Source organism: Penaeus monodon, chromosome 25 (assembly GCF_015228065.2).
Source record: "Penaeus monodon isolate SGIC_2016 chromosome 25, NSTDA_Pmon_1, whole genome shotgun sequence".
NCBI classification, from domain to species: domain Eukaryota; kingdom Metazoa; phylum Arthropoda; class Malacostraca; order Decapoda; family Penaeidae; genus Penaeus; species Penaeus monodon.
Genome location: NC_051410.1, coordinates 31,020,032 through 31,020,606, shown reverse-complemented (window position 1 = coordinate 31,020,606; position 575 = coordinate 31,020,032).

Here is a 575-nt window from a genome sequence, read left to right as displayed (position 1 = left end):
TCCTCTTTTTCGTTTGGCTTATGGTAAATGAATTACCTTTTTAAGCATAAAACAAAATATGATTTTGACTATGCTGTGGAAATTCATTAGGAAATATTATACAGTCTCTTCCTATGAACGAAACTCTATCATATCAATCTGAAACGCACAAATAATTGATCACATCTTCAAGATAAAGAATACATGGATGATATATCAGGACGGTTATAGAATTATGACTTCTGCTAGGGAATAATTTCTGACATTGGGGCTGCAATTTTCCCCGAGCACATTCAACTTTTAGCTCTTTCATCCATGGTACAGATGAATGAGTTGAATGTTGAGATTTTTGACCCGCCTCGCTTACAAAGGCAAGTTTCCGAAATTTATAATACATCACGGTTATGGCCAATAGATATGACTCATTTGTAAACAAGCAAGTGTCAATCACAAGTTTTAAATCGCAAATACTCTCGAGGTAATTGAGATCGAATTAGTATTCATGACCATTGGAAGTTTCAGTGATAAAGCAATGCATTAATGAGACTGTAAGATAGTTAATGTACCTCGAAAGCAGTGAGTTATGGGAAATGGCA